Here is a 22,920-nt window from a genome sequence, read left to right as displayed (position 1 = left end):
GGAGGGGCCATGGGCACTGGGGAGACCTGCAAGGCAGAAAATTTCATCTGTAGCTTTCCATGTGGTCCTGCAAGGGTTCCAGATGCCTCTTAGCCTGGCACACACTGGAGACCTTTCATGAAGATTTCCTTAGACTTCACTAACCCGAGGCAGGACAGTCACATGCTTCTGCAGGAAACGCTGCCCATTCACAATAGTCTACCTTCAAAAATGCGCTCATCAGGCAGGCATGGGGACACTGTGGTAGGCTCAGTTACTGGGGTGGTTGAGGCTGAAGGAGCACTTGAGTTTGAGTTCGGCCTAGGCAACCTACTGAGACTGTCTCAAAAAGGGGAACTAACTGTCCAACCACTTCTTGGCCTTCATTGTTGTCACCGGAGGCCAGATGTTTCATCTCATGCCAGGGCTATTAGGCGAGCCCTGCCCGAGTGCCCGTTCATCTGTTGTCAGCTTCGGAGCAGGGTGATTTTGAGAAGGTTGGTCACACCTCTGCCATCCTTGGTTTGCTTGATGCTGCTCTTGGGCCATTCTAGCCTTCTGCCAGTGTTAGTTCCCCCCCTTTGAGAAGCCTTAGGCCTTTGCTGTGGCCTCAGCCTGGGACATTGCTCTAGGAAGGAAAGAGTGCCTCACCTTTTGCAGTGTTTTTGCCTCCAGCAGCCTCCTTTCCAGAGAAAGATTTCCTGGACAGAGGGAGCCCTGCCTGGGCCATCTCCACCAGCACCGTCTGCCCTCTTGCTACTTTTTCACGAACACACACACACACACACACACACACACACACACACACACATCACATACACACACACACACACACACACATCACATACACACACACACCACATACACACACAGCACATACACTACACTACACACATACCATACACACATACACACATACACACCACATATGCGTACACCACACAAACAGCACACACATCATACACACACATACACCACACACATATTACATCTTCCCCACACACACATGCTCAGACCCTCTCTGACATTTTTTGGGGTGGGGGGAGAGGGATGAAAAACAGAAGGATTATAAGAACCATAGAATCAACACTTCTTTGTCTTTTAGAGTTAGTAATCCTTAGTATAATTTGTCTCTTCTTTCTTTTCTTCCCTCATCACTCCCCAGTGTGCATACGCTCACTGTCTCTGTCTTTGTCTGTCTGTCTGTCTGTCTGTCTGTCTGTCTGTCTCTCTCTCTATATATATATCTCCTTCCCTCCTCTATTTGTCCTATCACCTAATTTTGGCATATGGACCTTGACAAAAAGCATGCTTCTCCATTACTGCAACACAAGGATTGCCCTAAAATTGCAGCTCTGAAATTATGCTATCATCTAATTATAATGTCATTCAAAAATGTCAATTTATTAAATAGCACCTTCTAGAACATTCCATTCTGGTTGCCCTGTCTCTGTAGTCTCTAAGCTCTAACAGTCTCCCAGCTTTTCTGTTTATGTTTTCTGGGTCTTTCTTGACAATGGCACTTTTGAGGAGCCTAGCTTGGTTCTTTAGCAAAACGCCTCTGGATGTGAAATTGCATGCTTCCTGGATTAACTGAGATTGACTATGGGCAGGGCTACTCTTCTCTTTGACTCTGGCCTCTGCCCCTCTAGATAATTCCTTCCAGTCCCCAACCCTCCATGTTTCCTCTGGATTTCACTAGTCCTCACTCTGCCTCTGCTCCTGCCCATCCCCATCCCCTGGAGAGTGGTAAGTCCTGTTCTGACATCAAGCCACTGGAGCAGAGGAGCCGGGACAGCAACCTGTCCCCTCGGATGAGTACTCAGCCAACTGAACCCACACAAGCAGAGGCTCTCAAGGCCATGGTGCCCCTCAGACAGCTGGAGCCACAGAACCTCTGTTGAGACCTGTCCTGTGTGGCAAAGCAGTGGAGACTCTGCCCTCACTGAAGGGTTCTCTGTCTCTGTCTCTCTGTCTTTCTGTCTGTCTCTGTCTGTCTGTCCATGTGACTGTATGTACCTGTTCACATGTATCTTCCTTCTTGGGCTTAGCTCTGAACTCTGTCTGTCAGATTTTCTCTCTGTTCCTTACTGTCCTTTTCTTGAGTTCCTTGGACCAACTGATTGGAAGAACTCCACTAACATCCATGACGTGGACTGTGTGGGCTAGCTGAGCATGGGGTGCCATGGCAGCACAGCGTGTGGCTTTGCAGGCATGTGAATCTTACCCTGCTGCTTCTTGCTGTGTGATTCTAGGTAAGTGGGTGACCTCTTTGAGCCCCAATTTCTTAATTTGTACAGCGGGATAGCACTATGTACGTCCATACATTCTTGCCACAGTAAGATGCCCTTCAAGACCTGGCACACACTGGGTGGATGATGTCTCGTAGTACACGGGGAGCTGAAGATGGTTTCCAAGGGCTGAGAAGCTGCCTGCCTACTGCCATACAAGGCCCAGGAGTGACTGATTGCCAGACTGTTGCTTCTGAGGCACGCAAGGTTCCTTTCTTTCCATTCTGAGCCTGTGTCTCTGCCCTGGGTAATCAAGACAGAGTTTGATAGCAGATGTAGTGGATTAAGACTGGGAACCCAGTATCCAAGCCTGGTCCTTGGCAGGCACTTTGGAGAGGAGAGATGTTCAGGATGGAGTGGGAGGCCAGGGAGCTGGGGACCAACTTAATTCACAGCAGCAGACTCTCTGGTGGTATTGCTTCGCTCCATGCTTGAAGACCAGCGCATCCTGTCCAGACATGGCAGAAGAGCTGGTTCCATACTTCAGTATTGGGGGTCTGAGTTTTTGTCCTGGCCCAATCACTGGGTCTGAATGGGAGGAGTGGCCCTCCCTAGCTCTCTGTGTGGTGTGCCGCACACGTGTATATTGGCTGCACTGATGTATTCACTGATGCTAACTGAGCTTTCTATGTACAAGGTGCTGGGCGATGGTGGGGAGCAGACAACAAGCCTTGCTGAGCTTCTGTTCTGATGGAAGAGATGCTCAGTGTGCCATGAGCGTGGTGATCCCTGTGGCACAGAGAGTGCATAGTGCTCTGAGGCTCACTGGATGGTTGAAAGAGCTAGGGAGACACGTATGAGAGAGTGACACCTAAGAGATCCCTGAAGGGTATGTAGGAATTGGTTATATGGTGTATCTCTAAAGTCAGGGGAGCACTCTTGGTACTAGAGTCCCGAGGTAGGAAGAGCCCACACTTGACAAGACTCTGCTGCTTAAGAGCTCTGCTCCCCATCCCATTAGATTTGTGGAAATATCTCTCCTGTGGACAGGATGCTCCCACGCTGCCTTCTCTTCTTTGTTCCTTGGGGGTGGGAGGGGCAGGGAAGAAGCTGGCAGCAATCTTTTTCTTTTCTTGAAGACTCATCAAGACTTTTCTTGCATCTTGAGTTCTACCACTTTCCTTTCTCAAAAGGACATAACTTAGGATTTCCATATTTTTTATTTAGTTTCCTCTTCTGGCTCAGGTTCCTTTTTTTTTTTTTTATTTCACAGACTTCTTCCTCCTCCTCCTCCTTTTACCCTTCCCTTCCTCCTCCTCCTCTTCCTCCTCTTCCTCTTCCTTCTCCTCCTTTCAATGTATCAGACTGCCCCATTGCAGCCTGGGTAAATAGCCCACCTTGAAAGACACAAAACCAAATTATGTGTGTTGAAGGTTCTGCTGCTGGTGTCCTGGGGCCTGACATGAGGGCAGACCCCTCTGGCAGGTCTCCAATGCTGCTAGGCACCTAGAGGCTGCTGCCCCAAGTTCCACTGTGCTCATGTACATGACTGAGAAGGCTGAGAACACCCATGTGGCTAGTCTCTAAGCAGACCACCGTGATGAAACCCACCCAGGAAGCTGGAGGGGGAACAGATGCTGTGTGTCATCAATCATTGCTTGCTTCCTCTGCACAAGGTGGTGGAGATGGAGGACCCAAGTGGGAACAGCCAAGAGACTTGGTTGTGGAGATCTCCAAGGGATCTGAAGTGACTATCTGGCAAAGTTACCAGATTAGTGTGAGGCTGGAGAGCCAAAAGGTGTGGATGGTCCCAGCCTAGTAGGAAGGTAGGTCACCACCACAGGTGACAAGACATAGTGTGGAGGGTTCTTGTGTCCTCTAAGCTGTCTGAGCCTGTGCTCTGTTGTTGGCTGTAGCTCTTCAGGTCCTGCAAGTGTGGGCAGGCTAACCCAGCACAGACCTTCTTGACTCAGAGGACAGCTAGGAGCAGCTCTGCTCTTGGACCCAGTAATCTCAATCCACTGATCTCTGGTCTAGGGAAAGGAGCCATGACCTGATCTGACCTGAGCCATCACAGAAACTCAGTACAGCTTCTCTGCAGTCTAGCTCAGTGAAGGCCTGCTCCACCTCCTTCCTTAGGACATCCATCCTAATCCAATAACCTCAGCCTCCGACCTACCATGCCCTCTCTAGCCAGTGAAGAGCAAAGCACCTACAGAGCGCACATGATGCCTCCAGCATTCTCCTCAGCTCAACCTGATTCCAGCTAATACAGTGCAGCTGTGTGCAGGCCCTTTCAGTCCAAGGAAGAGTGCTCAGTGTGGCTCAGCATGCATAGACTGGCTGTGTAGTGTCGGTGGAGGCTACTTCTGTGTCTCCCAGCCTAGCAATTCAGACTGTGAGTGACTCAGTGAAGCTCATCTGAAGTTTCCTCACTCTGATATATCTTAACTCTTCAGTAACTCTCCTTAGCATATAGACTCTAGAACCCAGGGGTTAAGGGCATGCGCTGTTCTTGCAGAGGAGCAGAGTTCAGTTCCCAGTACCTAGATTGGGTGGTTCACAACTGCCTGTAACAACAGCTCCAGGATATTTGATGTCTTTGTCTGGACTCTACACACTCCTGTGCTTAATATATACACATACATACCCTGTCCATACACACACACACACACACACACACACACACATACATATATACACACATATGTATAATTAAAATGACACAAATCTTTTTTTATTAATTTATTCATATTACATCTCGACTGTTAGCCCTTCCCCTGTTTCCTCCCTTTCCTCCCTCCCTCCCACTTCCCCCCTTCTCCCCTCTCCTATGTCTGTGATTGAGGGAGACCTCCTCCCCCTATATATGCTCTTAGAATATCGAGTCTCTTCTTGGTAACTTGCTATCCTTCCTCTGAGTGCCTCCAGGCCCCTCCATCCAGGGGACGTGGTCAGAAAAGGGGCACCAGAGTTCGTGTGAGAGTCAGATCTCACTCTCCACTCAATGGTGGAGAATATCCTGTTCATCGGCTAGGTCTTGGTAGGGGTTCGAAGTTTACTGCCTATATTCTCCTTGGCTGGTGCCTTAGTTTGAGGAGGACCCCAGGACCCAGATCTGCCTGTCATAAAGTTCTTCTTGTAGGTTTCCAGGACCCTGTGGATCCTACTATTTCCCCATTCTTCCATGCTACTCTCGCCTAAAGTCTCAATAGGATGTCCTCTCCTCTGACCCACTTTCTTGGTAAGTAAAGTTTTTCATGGGACATATCCCTTGGACTAGTGTTTTGATATAAGTGAGTATATACCGTTTGTCTCTTCTTGCTTCTGGGTTAACTCACTCATTATGATAATTTCTAGATCAATCCATTTGTCCACAAATTTTGGGAAGTCCTTGTTTTTAATAGCTGAGTAGAATTCCATAGTGTAAATGTACCACAGTTTCTTAGACCATTCTTCTACTGAGGGACACTTAGGCTGTTTCCATGTTCTGGCTATTATGTATAAAGCAGCTATGAACATGGTTGAGCATATGTCCCTGTTGTGTGGTAGAGCATTTTCTGGGTATATTCCAAGGAGTGGAATAGCTGGGTCTTGAGGAAGCCCTATTGTCATTTTTCTGAGAAAGCGCCAGATAGCTTTCCAAAGTGGCTGTACTAGTTTGCATTCCCACCAGCAATGAAGGAGTGTTCCTCTCTCTCCACATCCTTGCCAGCATGTGGTGTCATTTGAGTTTTTGATCTTAGCCATTCTGATGGGTGTAAGATGGAATCTCAGTGTCGTTTTGATTTGCATTTCTCTGATGACTAACGAAGACGAGTATTTCTTTAAGTGTTTCTCGGCCATTTGATATTCCTCTGTTGAGAATTCTCTGTTAAGTTCCAAGCCCCATTTTGCAGTTGGGTTGTTTGGTTTTGTGGTGTTTAATTTCTTGAGTTTTTTATATATTTTGGATATTAAACCTTTGTCAGATGTAGGGTTGGTGAAGATCTTTTCCCATTCTGTAGGCTGTCGCTTTGTTCTCTTGACAGTGTCTCTTGCCTTAAAGAAGGTTCTCAGCCTCATGAGGTCCCATTTATTAATGGTTGACATTAAGGCCTGGGCTGTTGGTGTTCTGTTCAGGAAGTTGTCTCCTATGCCTATGAAAATGACAGAAATCTTTAAAAATTGATATCAAAGAACATGAGCTCTACAAGGGCATCCTCATTCGTTGAAGTCATTCTGAATCCCAGCATTCTTCTCAGCTCAACCTGATTCCAGCTAATACAGCGCAGCTGTGTGCAGGCCCGTTAAGTCCACGGAAGCATGCTCAGTGTGGCTGGAGCATATGCAGCGCCTATGTTCTCCGCAGCAGGTGGTCAGTATGTGATTATGAACTGGCATGTTGAACAAAGCCTTCCTGCTTCTCCTGAGCCCAGTTTAATGAAGACCTGATCCATCCCACCTTCCTTAGGACATTCATCCTCATCTGATGACCTCGGTTCCTCCGACCTACCCCACGCCTACTCTACCGAACTCTTAAGTCAGCTTGATTGAATTTTGAAGTTCATTACTATCAGCTGCGCAACATGCTCAACTCTGTTCCAGAAAAGCTGGTGCTGGGAGTGCTACAGTAATGGCCTGTATTATGGCGGTCTCTACCCTGTATGAATGTATGCTTCATAGGTATGTAATATTAGACAATGGTAGGATTACCAGCCCATCAGGGTAAAGGCTGGTGGCCATTAAAGAATATGGTGGCCACAGGAAGCCTCCTTAAGAGCATGTTTGCGCTCACACCTGAAAGAAATGAAGGAGAGCTCTCTAGTTTTCCGGGGCAAATATTTTCTGAGAACAGGAAACTTGAATGGGGAGGAAAGTGTGTCTAGAACAGTGTGAGATCCAAGAGAAGGATGTAAAGCTGGTCTCCCTTTGCTCTTCTGTTAGCCCTGGGCAGTCAGGACTGTCTTCCACACAGCTCCGTCCCCTCACATTTGCCACAGACTGATACACAGTAGGCACTGAAAAATGGTTTTTTTCAATGAATGAATGGATTCAACTGAGCACCATGCAAGTTAATTTAAACCGAGCTAGCATAATTTCACTTGACATAGTTGAATTCAGCTCATCGACAGGATGAGTCTGGATCTCCTAGCAGCGGAAAGAAGGATGTTGTTTCTTTCTTTCTTTATTATTTTTTCCAGAATATTAGTCTTTTTGATTCCCCAAGCCTCAGTGACCTCTATACAAAAGTAACATTGGCCTCACCTCTCCCACAGGAGGAGTTCTGGGGTCCACTGAGGCTTTAAGTGTGAAAGAGCTTTGTAGTCAATAAAATCTGAGGTGACCTTTCTGTCTTGGAGCTGCAAGGCCATGGCCACATCTCTTCATGACTTTTTTTGTGTGTGTGTCTGTAATTCTCTAGGAATGCTGAGGACCCACATCTGTGCATGCCCTACCCAGTTAAAAGCCTTTCCAAGGATGCTCAGTGGATATAGGATAAAATTCCAAACCCTCATAATGGCACAGGGACCCTTACTGGTCCAAGCCTCAGTGTGCATCATGCCTGGTCCCTCCTTTCTGCTCTCTTCCCTAAGGAAGCCTTAGGGTCTCCCTGCACCCCTTGATATTTGCCTCTATCCAGGTTATTTCTGTGGTTTCCCTTTTTAAATGATCCTGGGTAGGTACAACAAGTGTATTCTGTTCCTTCCTCTGTGCGCCAACACAGCATCCTCTCATCTTTCCTCCTACGTCTTTGTTGTATTCTTTGCCCCTCCCCCAACTCCTAACCCCTTCCCCACCTCTCTGTTCCCTATTGGCTTGTGTTGGTGCATGTCATTGGGAATGCACGTTGTTCTGAAAAAATATAGGGTGTTGTTTTCTTTACGTATGCTTTTAATTTGCACAACTGGCATTTTCCTTCACTGTACCTTCTGTTTCTGATTTTTTTCTCATTTGACACATTTTTAAGGTCTATCCATATCACAGCATATCCCTCGCCAGCCTAGGCAATCACTCCTCGGCCATATGTGCTGTAGCCACGCAATGCCTCTTCTTTGCCAAACAGTGCCTCAGTAAGTGCTTCCACACCTTTCTTCCTGGGGATCAGGGCATGCAAGTCTTTGTTAGACTTGCACACCCAAGCGGAAGATCGTTCTCTTGAGCTCTGCCTGATTGGGCCTGGACAGTACACTAGGAGTCAGGTGTTCAACCACTATCTGTACAGGATGATGGATGCAGAGACAGATCTCACCTTGCTAACTGAGTACCTCTGAGCGCTAGTGACCGCTCCAGTGCCCACAACGCCCTCTTATCCACGAAGCTGCTCATTGGTCAGGTCTTAGCATAGACCCACTTCCCCCGCAGAGGTCCCTCCCTGACTCCTGTTGCGGCTGGGGTTCTCTGCTACCCCGATCTCCCCCACGAAAGAACTTACTCTGTGTTCTTTCTGCTCTGGACTGAAGACTTCTCCAGGCCCAATTCCTTTCCCCATCTCTGGAGCTCACATAGGCTTGGCGCAGTGGAAAGGTCAGGGAATGTTTGGATAGCGACTGACTAACTTACTTGGAGAATAAGTGAATTCTCTCTACTCCACCTCAGGCTTCCAGTTTGAGGGGCATGGAGTTAGGCTAGCAGCTTCGATGTGAGCTAAAAAGTTGGTAAGTTTGTACCTGGAAAGAGATAAGGCAGAAGATAAGAGAGATGGGGAAGCTGGGTTAGGGTTTTCCCCCCTTTTCTTTCTTTCTTTCTTTCTTTCTTTCTTTCTTTCTTTCTTTCTTTCTTTCTTTCTTTCTCTCTGTTGTTGTTGAACCACATTCTCCAGATACACAGAGAGTCCCCACTGGAGAGCCTGCTCCTAGTGGCCAACCTGGTGGGGTATGCTGACCGAAGAGGCTGCCTGGCCTTGAACACAGGCAGCTTACCGCTTTTCTTGCATAGACAGGTTATCAGTTGCTACCCTATTTAACCATGTTTCTTACTCTCAGGCTCCTCCCTAAATTTACATCCACGATGCTCCTCCACAATGCGCTCTTTGCCTTTATCTTGGAGAGGAGAGCTGATGGGTCTAGTGTGGTCAGGGCATCAAAAGCCTGAAGCGCCTCACAGCTGCTCCTGTGGTTCTCCCCTGAAAGGCTGTTGGCAGTGGCCCGAGGCCCAGCCTGTGGCTGAGGTAATCCCCACCAGCGTCTGCTGCCTTCTCTTCTGCTCTCTTCTTTTCCTTCCACATGGCTTGGCAAAGGCTGAAAGGCAGAAGATTACAGGCATGCAGTACAACCCCGCAAACCAGCGTGAAACCCCATGCTTGTCTTTTTCCACTCTTTGCCTCTACTTAGTTTTTCCTTTCTCTGAGGAACCAGTTCCCAACATCTCCTGCTTCCCCAGGATCAATCAGTTGGCAGGGTGTTGTGGGAAAAAAATTTGCATTCAATCAGGACCATGGCGACCATCACAAGCAAGGCCCATGTTCCTGTCCCCAAGCCCAGGCTCCAATCTGTTTTGAAGGCTTGGGGTTTACAAAACTCAGTGGACTAGAACGTAACTCTTAATGGCACATTTGAACAGAGTTTAATGAGGTTTTAGAAACAAATCTATAAAGTGGTTTTGTTGGTGAGGACTATTATTAATCATAAGAATAGTCATAGCAATTTATCTCATCTGCCTAGTATATTCCAGGATCCAAATGTTTTCTCATTAGTCACCCATTTGACACTCTCCACTCTCTTGGGAGGTCGGTGAGGCTGGCAGTGTCTTCCTTGGAGCTGGGCACTGAATTTCCTTCCTGCCTAAGTGCATGTCCGGCACCTGGGGATCTTGCTGATCTGCACATTCAGATCCAGCCTGTGTGGAATTGGCCTGAGGTTTTGCTGTAGATCCAAGGACCACACTGAAGTAATGGGATGAGTGGCTTGAAGCGCCGGATCTCAGAAGGGTAAGGGAGAGATCTAAGTGTGCAGAGGTGGATGGTCTGGGTGTCAGAGTGTTCCTTTTATTCCTCCCCATTTCTCCCCTCTTCCCTTTCTCTTCCCTTTCTCCAAGCACCAGCCAAGCCCTCACGCTGGGCTAACTGTTTCTAGGTGTAGGGATGACTGGCAGGAAACATATGTTAACAGATAATGGCTTTCACGGAGGTACTGTCTCCCGGGTGGATGGAAGCTTGTCTGCAGGCCCCAGGGCTGAGTGAGGGTAGCCGGGTAGCCAGGTAGGTGGTGAAGGACTGAAGAGGCTTGGTACACATTTGCTCTATTCGGTACCAGCTACAGAACAGCGGAAGAGACAGACTCAGAACCAGAGCGGCTAAAAGAGGATTGTGGAAGCTGGTAAGCTCGGGAGACCATGGCGTTGCACTCAGAGGACCCCTTCAGGATAGATCCCCCAGGGCTCAGCCTACACTTAGAGCGCTTTATAAATGCTCACCCCCAAACCCAGTGACATCATGGCTCAACAGGTGAAAGGTCTTGGGGTGCGAGCCTGACAACATGAGGTTCATCCTTGGAATTATGTAAAGGTGAAAAGATAGAACCAACTCTACAAAGTTATCCTCTGACCTCCACACACACATTCTATGGCACACGTGTTCAAACACCAACACCACCACCACCAACAACACCTTTCACCCTCTTTTCCAAGAGTGAATGCCTAGCTAGGGTACAGAGAAGATTAGCATGGCCCCTGCGCAAGGATGACACGCAAATTTGTGAAGCTTTCCATATTAAAAAAAATGAGTCGAATGGGCCCTCTAGCAACCCACATGTTTCCAGATATAGCCTCATAGGCCAATGAGTAGCCTAGCTGACAATGCCAACTTCCCATGAGCCCCACCTCTCTGCTCTAACTCCACAGGCCCTGGCTCTGACTCTTCCTGCCTTGCCACCTATATTACCTCCCACCCTTTGTGATGGCTTTCAAACCTGGGCAGGCATCGCAACCCTTGTCCTAGGGATGTGGAAACTAAGGATGTAGATGGAACTAGAACGCAAGTTCTGACTTTGAGTCCAGCCACCCCTGTTCTCTCTCTCTCTCTCTCTCTCTCTCTCTCTCTCTCTCTCTCTCTCTCTCTCTCTCTCTCCATCACTTAATAGGCAAATAATTGGTTGTCTATTGGGCCAGACTCAGTTCTAGCCTTTGAAGATTGATCAGAGACCACAAAGCAGGATTTCTGCTCTCAGGGATGGCAAACATGAGCAATTACAAATGAGAAGTAAAGTACAGAGTGGGAGATGGTGACTACATTCCAGAAAGAATAAAGACGGCAGGAGAAAGGAAGGCAGCACCTAGGGAGTGTGTCTGCCATTTCAAAAGGATTAGAGAGTCTGTCTCCCTGAAAGCCCGACTTTCTGATAAAAACTTGAGAGAGTCGATGGAGAAGCCTCGCTAATACTGAGAGCAAGAATCTTCCAGCAGAAAGAAGAATAGCTTCAAAGGCCCCGAGGCAGGAGTAGAAGCTGCTGCAGTTCTTAAGGACCATGATGTGATTTGGTCCATAAGCCTCACAGGGACTCCTCATCTGTGACCCGTGTCTCCCCATGGGGCTCCAGCAGGAGCACCAGGAGTCCCTGCAGCTGCTGGAGTGGGTGGTGACAAGTCAGTGAGGTCACTCGAGGAGAGTCTTCAGTGCTGGGATGCCAGCTCCGTACAGTTCTCGGACCAGTGCGCTGTCTGCTGCCCTGGGATGTCTCGAGAGCGGCAACTGAAGTATTGAAAAGTTGATCTCTCTATTAGAAGGGATTTGTCAGCACGGGCTGGGGCTTAGCTGCCTAAGCCTGGGTCTGAAGGCTCAGACAGGTTCAGGGCCCAGAGGAGCTGACTCAGGCCTGCCTCCCCCCCCCCCCCCCCGGGGAATCAAGGAGGGGCCAGCAGCCAAGGCCACTGGGGTCAGGAGGATGAATTCCTTTCTATCTCCAGAGGGCACTGCCAAAGCCACTGCTATCTCTGCTACTTTCCCAAGGATCCAGGAGCAGGGCCCAGACCCCCTCACCTAGCACAGGAAGCCACAAAAGGCAAAGTGCTCACTTGAACCACTTGTGTGTGCGTTTTGTCCCTGGGGCATCTCCTTTCCCCCATAGCCTTAGGGGTACCTTGTGTACTCTAATAGCTCCAGTTTCGTCTTGACTGATTTCCCAAGAGCCAGAAGCCCCACGATAGCTTCACCCAGGTCACCCACAGCCTTTCCCGCTGAAGGCATCCATAGTGGCTCCTCTCCTCCCTGCAACTTCCCAGCCAACAGTCACCATGACCGGGAGTCCACTCAGGACTTTCAGCAGCCTTTTGGCTGTCTCACAGATGACAAAACGGTGGAAGGGGTTAACAATTAGTTACAATCGCACTAAGGCAATGAATTTAAGTGCTGCTGGGAACACACTACATCCACCCTCCACTCTGCCCCATGTCCTATCCAGGCCACTGTCACTGACTGCTCTTTTGAATTGCCCCAGCAGGTCTCTTCTACACTGTTTCCTCAGATCTTTTCTTTCTAGAGAATCCTGGGTAATCTGTAAGGAAATACAGCTTGTCTTTAATCCCAGCCCTTGAAAAGCAGAGGCAGGCGAGACTCTGAGTTTGAGGCCAACTGGGTGTGTGTAGTGACACTGCCTTAAAAAGTAAAGTAAAACAAAATAAAATATAAAACTGACTATGTCCCTTCTCATTGTTCCAAGTGGCTTTTAGGCTAAAGCCCAGACTCGTCAGTGTGTTGTGGTGGTTGTACTCCCACAGCTGGGGAATTGCTGACCCTACGGCTTCTCTGATGGGTCCCACACAGCCCAGCGGCAGGGCCCAGGCCTGTGTGGCTTGCAGTCATCTCACACATAGTGGGCAGTGGAGGACTCGGAGGAGAAGATTCTCAACCTCTCTTTTCATCTCGTCCTTATTATTCTCCGCACACAGAATACACCACTGAACCTATGCTCATATTTCTCGTGACAGCAGTGGTGTGCAACCTGTGATTCTCAACTCCTCTAGGGGGGGGGTTGAATGACCTTTTTACAGGGGTCACCTAAGCCCATCGGAAAACACAGATATTTACGTTATGATTCATAACACTAGCAAAATTACAGTTATGAAGGAGCAAGGAAAATAATGTTATGGCGGGGGGATGAGGGGGGGGGGAGAGTCACCACAACATGAAGAACTGACGGACAGCATCCAGGACAGCTGTCTTAACCTGACTCTCAAAGAGTCCTGAGGACGAAGAAGAGTTTTCTGGCTTCTGCCTGCTGTACATTGGACTGATGGAGGAAGTGGGGGGGGGCGGCGGCGGCGTTATTTAGAGAAGACTGCTATTCACATCAGCTTCCGTGGAGTGAGCTCTGGGATCAGAGGTTAGAAATGTACCCTCATTGAGCCTGTTTTCTCATCTACAGAATAGGATAATAGTAGCATATTGGTGATTGTGAAGCCTAAATGCTCTGAGTTGTAAAAACAAAACAAAGCAAACTTCAGGAAGGGAACCTGGCCTAGGACAGATGTTCATCGGATAGTAGCTATGCTTGTATTAAGTCATTATTGGAGGGCTTGAGACCTCTGGGCACAAACCTTAGTAGTATGGAGATGTCATTTGAAGGCAAGCCTTGGGCTGAGATACGCTCAGATGTCCTCTCGCAGCTGAGAGCACCTCAGACAGCTGGGCCTAGTGGTGTCCTGGGATCAACCTGAGTAGCCAGTGGCTAGTTAGCTTTTTTGGGAATCTTGCAAATTGATTAATAATCATCTTGGCAACTTGAAATCCGCAACTGTGGGGGAATTTACACCAAAGGAGTTAGCTGATGCTCCAAGAAGAAGGGTTTCCCCTCTCAGGAAATGGCAACTTTGCACTGTTACACCTCGTCAGCACATCACAGTTGATATGGGGTATGTAAAGGGCATAAAATACCCAGCTTGTGCCAGCTCTTTTGGTCTCTTTCCTTGTGATTCTTTTCCAAGTCGCTAAGTTCTTATGATCAACTTTCTTTTCCAGATGCCAGAACTTACAGACAAATCTCTGAGTTCACAGAGTTTTCACGACTTCCTTAGCCGTTATTACCTTATGCTTGTGTCCATGCACGTGGGCACATGGGTGTGAGGGTGCACATGTCTATGGGTGCCTGTGCATGTGGATGACAGAGGACAGCTCGGGGTGTCATTCTCTAGGCACCATCCACCTTACTGTTCTCTCGCCTGGTCTGGAACCTGCAGATTAAGCTTGAGTGGCTGACCAGTGAGCCCCAGGGATCCATTTATTCTGTTTCTCCAGCACTGAGATTACAGGCTCACCACCATGCCTGCTTTTAAAAACATGGGTTCTGGGGACTGAATTCAGGTCCTTGGGTGTATGCAGAAAACAAGACTTCCTACTACACAGAAAGTTCATTGGAGGCAAGCCCCAACAGAGGCTCCTGCTCACAGCTGGAGGCAGCACAGGTGGGATGACGAGATGGGCGAGCAGCCTTTCCCCTTACCCACTGTGGCTGGCAGTACTTGCTCTTCTTTTCCTTTCCTGGTGCCCATTAGGAAGGTATTGCTGCTTCTGCCTGCTTTCCTGGTGCCTCTTGCCGTGTGCCTCGTGTGAGATGGGGTGTGGCAGAGACCGGGGAAGTGGGAGGGGCTGCTCAAACATTGCCACAGCTCATCAGGGGATAGGAGGCTGTCTCCTGCTTTGGACACATTCCTTTTAGTTCTCCGTATAGCTCAGCATGCTGCCTTGGCTAAGGAGGAAAAGGAAAAAGGGAGGGGAGGCAAACACCCTTCATTTTAATTAAAGCCAACTTTACATTGCTGCTCCATTTGCCTCTGTTATTGCATGCGCTTACAATAAAGTTATATGGTGCCCCCAGGGCGACTTGAGCTTCGTGATAGAATGTGTCCAAGTTCAGCACTCCAGGACCCCGTGCGGCTTCCCCATAGAGTGAGTCAGAGCCAGCCCCAGGTCCTCTCTGGGCTCCAAGCCGTTGCTTAGGCTGAGACCTGTTAGCAGTTCCATTATTTATATTTCATTTGTTTGGAAAAACATTTACTGAGTATTTTCTATGTGCCTAGAAGTGGGCTAGGTGCCCAGTCCGCCCCTGGCACAATGCTGTGGGCCCCAAGGAATACACATTCCCTAGTCTATGAGGACCTGGCCTTCAACCAGTCTCTCCAGTGAGGAGCCTCTGTGATCATTCCTGCTCTCTCCCACATGCTTATCCTGGTCTCTCTCTCTCTCTCTCTCTCCTCTCTCTCTCTCTCTCTCTCTCTCTCTCTCCCTCCCTCCCTCCCTCCCTCCCTCTCTCTCTCTCTCTCTCTCTCTCTCTCTCTCTCTCTCTCTCTCTCTCACAGCACCAGAGTTCTAGCTAAAAAGTCTCTTGTGTTTAGCAATCCCTGAGAACCAACTGACATCTTTGATTATCACATTCCTTTCCAAATCCTACCCATTCTTGAAGACTTCATGTAAATGCTAGATCTTTCTTACAGTGTTTCCGGCTGACCCCTCTCCATGGGCCCTGGGGCTCCATATGCTACTTTGTCATGGGTCTCATTGTAAGTTCTAAAGCTTATATTCTACTGTATGCTGATTGATGAGTTTTGACAAATGAACACGCTGGTGTATAAGCTACCTTTCACGCCACTGTAAACACCAAACCCCGTGTCTTACAGTTTGGAGAGCACAGTCCTCCTGGCAGGGAAGGCTGGGTGGCCGGGGAAATGACTAGGGTAGCTTGGACTGTGGTGGAACTTGTGGGGCAGATTGTTCACATATTATAAGCCAGGAAGCAGAGAAAATGGACTGGAAGTGGGGTTGGCTATAAACTCTCAAAGGCCCCCTTCCAACGACCCTGCACTCTCTAGCTTTGCCTTTGTCTCAAAGATTCCACGGCTTCCTCAAACAGTGTCACCACCCAGAGACCAAGTGCTGAAGCATATGAGATGGAGTTGGGGTGCACTTTAGATGTCACAGCATAACATACTCCAATCAAGCTAGAACATTTCTATGGCCCCCTCGAGAACTCCCTCATGGCCCTTCTTAATCAGTTCCACCCTCCATAGCCATTGTTATAGCTCCTAACGCTAGACATTAGTGTTTGCATATGCTCTTGAACTTCATACAGATGGAAGTAACTTTTTTTTTTTTTCTCTTGCTTAGACTGTGAGCTTCGTCTGCGTTGTTGGTGGTTTGTTTTTCATGAGGTTCGGATTGCACTCCATGAATGGATCCATCTTATTTTGTTTATATATTTATTTGGGTTGTTTATACCTTGTGGGATATAATGAACAAAGCTCTTACAAACATTTCTTATATGAAAGAGATGGATATATGTTTTCATTTCTCTTGGGTAAATGCCTAACAGTAGAATTGCTGGGATAGAGTTGATGTATTTTTAAAATTGTGTGAAAATGACAAAGGCTACTCCTAACTGTCTTTGTTTCTTTCTTTGTGTCTGTCTGTCTTTGTGTGTGTGTGTGTGTGTGTGTGTGTGTGTGTGTGTGTGTGTGTGTGTGCGCGCGCGTGTGTTTTGTTTTTGAGACAGGGTTTCTTTGTGTAGCCTTGGCTGTCCTGGAATTAGCTCTGTAGACCAGGCTGGCCTTGAACTCACAGAGATCCTCCTGTCTCTGCCTCATGAGTGCTGGGATTAAAGGCGTGAGCCACTACTTCCCTGCTCAGTTTTTCTTTTAAGCTTAGGCATATAATCACTTTTGAAATGATTTTGGCGGGAGGCATAGGATGAGACAGTTGTTGAGCCTTGCTTTTCCCTACGTGAAGCCTAGTTGTTCTACGCTACGTACTGTTTAGATACTCCCCTTTTCTTCTAGAACAGATGCGTTCAAAGCACAGTCTTCTTTCACGTGCTGGCTCTATGGTGAGCCCCAATCATTCTGCCCAGTTTTTCACCAGCTCTGTTCTTACAACATTCCCGCACAGACTTCAGCGGCATGCTAGAATGTGCCAGAACTGCGCTTGGCTATTTAGTCACCTCCTCAAACCCGGCAGCCATAGGCCCTCTCAGTCTAGGCTTTTACAAGATGGTGTGATTTTTCCTACGTCATTTGCAAATACGTTCAAGTTCTTCAAAAAGTCGGTTATTGCCATTTTGATTTGGATTATGTTAAACATATCGATCCATCTTAACTATACTGAAACTCTGGAACCATGAAAATAGTATATCCTTTCTATTCCCTGAGAACTTACATGATTTTTTTTCCGCAGTGTTTTTTACTTTTAACTACAGAGGTTTTGCACATATTTTGCTAAATTTATTCCTGAATTGTTAGGGTTTTTATGCAATGTAAAATTATATTAAAATGTAATTTTCTAATTGATCATCACACACATATATAATTGATGCATGTACTGTATTTTATACTAAATTCATTTATTAGGTTTAGTGTTTTCATTATTTATTCACTTATTTTTGAGGCAGGCTTTCTTTGTGTAGTCTTGGATGTCATGGAACTCTCTTTGTAGATCAGGCTGGCCTCAAACTCATAGAATTCAGCCTGCCTCTGCCTCCCAAGGGCTGGGATTAAAGGCGTGTGCCACCATCACCCCATGTGTTTTTACATTTTATGTTTTGGTACACTCCTTCAGATTTTCTAGTTCAGAATCACGTTATTTGTAAATAAAGACAATTGCAGAGCCAAGAAGATGGCTCAGAGGGTAAGATGCTGTGCAGACATGAGACGCTGAGTTCAGATCCTCAGAATCCACATGAAAAGCGGAGTGTGATTGGCTGCAGCTGTAAGACCAGTGGCAAGGAGGAGAGCTAGAGGATCCTGAGACTTTGTCTCAAATAAATAAGATGGAAAAGCAAAAAATTGAGGATGACACCAGGGCTTCTGTCTCTACATGGGTGAGTGCAAACATACATATGCACACACACGTGTGCATGCACGGACATACACACAATACAGTGTGTGCGGGGAGAGCTGTACTTCTGCCTTTGCAAGTGTTTCTTTTGTTTCTCCTTCCTTCCTTCCTTCCTTCCTTCCTTCCTTCCTTCCTTCCTCTCACCAGGATAACCAATATATCATGTACAGCAATGGTGAGAGTGGCCATCCTTGCCTTGTTTTTTAATCTAATATTAATATGTAGGTAGCTATTTTCTACAAGTATACTTATAAGAAAGTTTTCTTTCAAGCCAGGCAGTGGTGGCACACAGCTTCAATCCTGGCACTCAGGAGGCATAGGCAGGCAGGTGATCTCTGTCACAGTCTGCTGAGTTATAGGACAGCCAGGGCTATACAGAGAAACCCTGTCTTGGAAAAAACAAAACAAAAACAAAAAAAAAAAAAAGAGAAAGTTTTCTTTCATTCTTATATTTTTGAGGGTTTTTAAATTCTCAATGGACATGAATTTCATCTAATGAATTTTAAGCACCTGTTGCGATGACCATTTAATATTTTCCCTCTCATGTTAATTTGGAGAACCAAAGAAACCAAACTTGGATCCCTAAGGCAAAACATTCTTGGTCATTATCTAGCCATCAGCATTCTGTGACGTGTATTTCATGTATATCATTTTGTTAGTTTTCTTGTGTAGCATATACATATATATGTAATTCTGTTAACTGTCTTGCTATGACAGACATCATGAACGCCTGTCATAATCAACACAGGGGATTTAGTTCCTGGTTTTGGAGTTGTTTGCCCATCGTGGTGGGGAGGGCGTGGTAGAGCCGAGCTGCGTGAAGCACCAGCAGGAAAGGGTCAGGGCACAGTGCAGCTCCAGAGGACCCGCCTCCAGTGACCTACGTGCACAACCAAGGCACCATTTACAGTTCAACCACCTCCCAACAGTCCACTCAAATTTGAACTCATCAGTGGATTAAACTGTTCATTAGTCAACATCTGGATGAGCTAATCTTTCCTCACAGATGTGGTCAGAGGGGTTCTTCAGTAGTGTCCTAGACACGCTCATTCTCATAAAGTTGGCAGTCAACTTGAACAACTATGGTAGTGGCTTATTTAGATTTGATTAGACAATAATTTATTAGGAATTTCTAGGTCTATGCATGTAAAAGATACTTAGGAATGAGTTTTTTTTCCATTTACTGTCCCCATCTGGTTTGGGGACCAGACTAATGAGCTGGGAAGTATTTCTGTCTCCTGTAACTTCTGAAAGAGTACATGTATATTTTACATTTTTTTTTTACCTGAAAACATGTATTATTAACACATTGTTACCACATATGATCTTATATTTTAATTTGTGACATTATAAAATATATGAATGTGATTTCTTTGAAGATACAAGCTATTTCAATTTTCTTTGGGATCTCTCTTTTTTCTTTCTGCAGTGTCTTTATGTTTGCTAAGTTTATTCCTGGACCCTTAGTTTTTTGATGCCATTTAAAATTATAATTAAAAGTTTTCATTTTTCCTAAGTCTTCATTACACATATAGATACGTATGTAGTTGCTATCTTATCATATTCTTCCTACATTCATCTATTCTACTGTTTTTAAGAAACCTTAGAGATTTTCCGTATTCAAAATCTTGCACAAGTATTGGTCAGTTTGAATCACTCAAGGAAACTGTTTATTTCACCTAAGTTTTTTCAGTTACTTACATAAAGTTGTTCATATCATTATATTATTTCAGTGGCCATAGGGACTACTTCTATGGCTTTTTTGTTTCTGCTCTTGGCAATTGGTATCTTCTAATTAAAAAAAAATAATAAATTTATATCCTGTGTGGGAGGGGCTTGAAGGTGTGTGAGGTGAGGGCTGCTGCATGCACACAGAGACCTGAGATGACTCTTTGGGAGTTTGCTCTCTCCTTCTTACTTTTTTAAAGAGACAAGATCTTACTGCCCAGGCTGACCTGGAACTCACTGTGTAGGGATCTTCCTGTCTCTGAGTGCAGGTGGTGGTGGTGGGCCGAAGGCATGTGACACCATGCCTGGCCTTTTTATTCCTGTTCTGTTTTGTTTCTAACACTATGCTCCCACATCAGCTTCCAGACACACATTTTTCTCTGTCACCTCTCTAGCCATGAGTGCTGTGATCACAGTGTGTGTGTTACTTTAAGTGGATTTTCTTTATTTGGGGGTAGGGGTTCAAGACAGGGTTTCTCTGTGTATTGCCTGTCCTGGACTTGTTTTGTAATCCAGGCTGGACTTGAACTCACAGTGATCTGTCTGCCTCTGCCTCCCTGTGCCCTGGGATTAAAGGTGTGTGCCACCACAACTGCCTATGGCTTCAGGTGGATTAAACAAAACAAAATGCCGTGGATTCTGGGGGCCAAAGTCAAGTCCTCAGGCCTGTACAGAAAGCATATTTTCCCACTGAGACATCTCCCAACACTCTCTCTTATTATTAAGCAATCTAGCTGGAGGCTCATTGATTGCGATCAATTTTCCTTAAAGAACCAGCTTTTGATTATATTATTTTCTCCTTATTGTTCATTTCCTTTAAATTAAAAAGAAATGTATTCATGTTGTTGCATGTGTGTGAATGTTTTGCCTGCTTGTATATGTGTTACCACCACAAACAGTCCTGGTACCCGAGAAGTCCAGAAGAGCGCATCATCTCTTGGAACTGGAGTCACAGATAATTTTTAGGCATCCTATGTGTTCTGGGACTTGAATCTGGGTCCTCTGGAAGAGCAGCCAGTGCTGTTAACTGCGGAGCCATCTCTCCAGCCTCCTATTGTTTATGTTCTCTTTCAGTTAATTCTATGCTTTAAGGAGGGCATGGGAAGGGTTCATTGCTTACATTTTATTTTTGACATGGTCTCTCACCCGAGCTCTGGCTCTTGAAACTCACAGAATTGTGTCACAGAGATTCTTTTGCCCCAGTCTTCAGAGTGCTGGGATTACAGATGTGAGCCACTGTAATCCCATCTGTAATCTTATCTGTTATCTACAGATAAGAGCCTCTACTCTCTCTCATTTGTTAACTCTTATTTTCTCTTTGTTTCTTTTTTTTAAAAAAAATCCCCAAAATGACAACTTTGACCACTAATTTAATATTACCCTTATTTTAAAATATAACTATAAAATATAAGTTATGAAACTTATGCTAAGCCGTGCTTTAGTTACATCCTGCTAATTTTATTCCTCCCTTCCTCCCTTCCTTTTACTTTTCTTTTTTGTTTTTTTCAGACAGGGGTTCTCTGTGTAACAAGAGTTCTGGCTGTTCTGGACTCACTTTGTAGACCAGGTTGGCCTTGAACTCACAGAGATCCGCCTGCCTCTGCCTCCCGAGTTCTGGGGTTAAAGGCGTGCGCCACCACCATCCCTGCCTTATTGCCTTATTCTTTGTCACTAGTATGTGTATTTCATGATCATCCAATGATCATATGCTTACTCTGTCATGTCTGTGCTCAGTAGTCAGCTTCACTGCCCCTTTGATTGATCTATATAACACAGCCCTTTCACCTTTTCCTTTTTTCTTTTTTCTTTTTCCTTTATAACCACTTCCATTTGCGCTATAGCTGAGGATGACCTTGAACTTGGGATTCTCCTGCTTCTACTTCCTGAGTGCTGGGATTATTGGCAGGCACCACCATACTTTTTAAATCTGGGGGCTAGAGGTGCCCGATGCAGGATTTTAACCCCACACACAGAAGGGCATATGAAACATTGACAAATGCCAAATCTGATGTCAAATCAGCAATGAGCAGGACCCAGCCCAGAGACCTCCCAGGACTCTGGGAGATTTGACCTGCTGAAAGCTTTAAGTTTGGATGGTGTCGTTTGTCTGTGATCTGGGCTTGGAACACATCAGTACCATGCTTTCTGGTTTAGAGAGCTCTTTCCTGTTTATTATCACAGTGATCTGCCACATCGCTAAGGGGCAGGCATTTTAACCCTAATTTTACAGACAAAAAAGTACAAATGTACAATGTTAAAAACTATGCAGCCTTTTTTTCCGGCTTTCAGCTCAGAGGAGGCTATGGTGCCAACTTTCTTTGGTCATCCCAAATCCGGATTCATCCAACACCAGCCACTTCCACTGTGCTGCCCAAGTTTGATCCCAGTGATATCAAAGTCGTGTACCTGAGGTGCACCGGAGGCGAGGTCAGCACCACATCTGCCTTGGCCCCAAGATGGGTCCTCTGGGTGTCTCCAAAAAATGTTAGTGATGATGTTGCCAAGGCTACTGGGGACTGGAAAGGTCTGAGGATTACAGTGAAACTGAGCATCCAGAACAGACAGGCCCAAATTAAGGTGGTGCCCTCTGCCTTTGCCCTGGCCATCAGAGCCCTCAGGGAGCCACCGAGAGACAGAAAGAAGGGGAAGGACATTAAATACAGCGGAAACACCCCTTTTGATGAGATTGTTAACACTGCCAGGCAGATGCGGCACTGGTCCTTAGCCAGAGAGTTTTCTGGAACTATTAAGGAGATCTTGGGTACTGCACAGTCTGTGGGCTGCAATGTGGATGGCCCCACCCTTATGACATCATAGATGATGTCAACAGTAGTCCAGTGGAATGCCCAGCTAGTTAGGATGCAATGAGAAAACATTTCAATAAAAGATCATCTGACAAAAAGCAAAAACAAAAACAAAAACAAAATCAATCAATCAATCAACCAACCAACCAACCAAAACAACAAAAACTATGCAGCTGTGAATTGGTCAACTTGAGACTGGATCACTTTATAACATAAAGAGAAGAACATTGTGTGTGCCTCCTGAGCAGGATGGGTTCCAAGTCCTCATGGATGGACGCAGTGGTAGGTTTGCACTTGGAGGGGGTCAACAGGTGCAAGAGTGCAGCAGGCTCAAGCAAATGCTGGGTTTTGGGATTCATTGCTCTCTCATCCATATATATAT

The 22,920-nt window shown here is 46.3% G+C and overlaps 2 pseudogenes; both read left to right on the top strand.

Moving 5' to 3' along the window:
• The window catches only part of LOC127211936 (60S ribosomal protein L12-like), a 39,613-nt pseudogene extending 17,021 nt beyond the window's left edge, over positions 1-22,592 (top strand).
• On the top strand, positions 10,805-10,904 carry LOC127212135 (uncharacterized; annotated as a pseudogene).
• Positions 22,593-22,920: the final 328 nt, after the last annotated feature.

Source organism: Acomys russatus, chromosome 29, assembly GCF_903995435.1.
Source record: "Acomys russatus chromosome 29, mAcoRus1.1, whole genome shotgun sequence".
NCBI classification, from domain to species: Eukaryota; Metazoa; Chordata; class Mammalia; order Rodentia; family Muridae; genus Acomys; species Acomys russatus.
This window is presented reverse-complemented; position numbering and strand designations above follow the sequence as displayed.